The sequence below is a fragment of the Tamandua tetradactyla genome, chromosome 4, assembly GCF_023851605.1.
Source record: "Tamandua tetradactyla isolate mTamTet1 chromosome 4, mTamTet1.pri, whole genome shotgun sequence".
Taxonomy (NCBI): Eukaryota; Metazoa; Chordata; class Mammalia; order Pilosa; family Myrmecophagidae; genus Tamandua; species Tamandua tetradactyla.
Genome location: NC_135330.1, coordinates 172,308,295 through 172,309,663, shown reverse-complemented (window position 1 = coordinate 172,309,663; position 1,369 = coordinate 172,308,295). Strand labels below are relative to the sequence as shown.

General features: G+C 35.3%; 1 non-coding gene across 1 annotated transcript; it reads left to right on the top strand.

Annotated features, from left to right (window-relative positions):
- The first annotated feature begins 1,098 nt into the window (after positions 1-1,098).
- TRNAV-GAC (transfer RNA valine (anticodon GAC)) lies at positions 1,099-1,169 on the top strand. The gene has a single exon. It is a non-coding gene; the product is annotated as a tRNA-Val (tRNA).
- The last annotated feature ends 200 nt before the right edge of the window (positions 1,170-1,369 follow it).

The following is a 1,369-nucleotide window of genomic DNA, read 5'->3' as shown; positions in this document are numbered from 1 at the left end:
TCCTAAGCTTAGGGTTCCTCAGCTCAGAAACAAATCCACTATACATGCATGATCCAAGCTCCCTCTGCATTTGCCCTGTGGGGTTTGAGGAACAAGGGGAACTGGCATAAAAATGAAATTCGTGCTACCTGCAGTGCCAGGGGTAATAAAACGCTATATTTCTTACTCTTGTGTCTTCTACCAGCACATGAAACTGTCTTGAATTAAATTGTTAACTTGAAAAAATAGGGTAAAATCTCAGGTCCTCCACAGTTCTTGACATGTAAATGGCATCAGGAAAATATTTCATGGGCCCTGATATCCACTTGAGCTAAGATTTGCAGGGTCTATGAGTTAGTCAAGATACTTAAAACTGTCAAGATTCAAGATTTTTAAATATGTCCGTAAATATGTTGAATAATCAAAGGGGGAACAGAGCCTAAAGCCTAGCCCAAGCTAATTTGATCAGATATCCTTTATTTGGAGAACCCTCATTAACAAGAATCATTGTTCTGCTCCTCCTGATAGGAGCAATGTTTGCCTAGCACATTTTAAAATCACTATGACCTTATGAGCAAACAAATGAAATTTTAATTGAAAAAAATTAATCTTTGGGTTTTTTTTTGTTTTTAAAATATGCCTTTCAGATTAGAATTCTGTGGTCCTAGACCTTTATAACATAGACAGTGTGAAATTCCATAAAGGCTTGTGGGCATCTATTCTCCGCTTCAATGATCCAAAATTAATAACAGAAACATTTAAGTCATATACCCTAATATCTAGTTGACTAGCCTGTTGCAAGGTCCATTGATATAAAACTGGAAAAAAAATGTATGTATGCACATTCATGATATATAAACATCACAATAGAACACAGCAGCCTTCAGAATTATCCTGTACAACTCAGACTGTTCACTTCGCCAAAAAATGCGCTTAAGAGTTTTAGTATACTCTGGGTTATTGAAAATAGAGCACTGCATACATGTTGTAATGTGGAAAGATAAATATTATATATATACATATAATACCATATATATGCACATGTATATAATCATATATATATATATATGAGATTAGTATTTTGGAAACTCCTATGCAGGTTCTTCCAACTCTAAAGGTGCATGGGTCATTCAGTGGTAGAATGCTTGCCTGACATGCAGGAGACCTGGGTTTGATTCCCGGCCCATGCACCCAAAAAAAAGTTCTTTCAACTCTAAAACCAAAAGAATTAGGAAGCCAAGGTAAAGACAGTTGACAGCCTTTTGATTTTTGGCCACTCAATCACTGAAACAATGGTTTAATCATTGTTATAAACACAAGCTAAAATATAAATGTAAATATCAGTTCCTTAAAGTTGAAGGGAAAATTGATGTTTCCCACATTGAAAAGT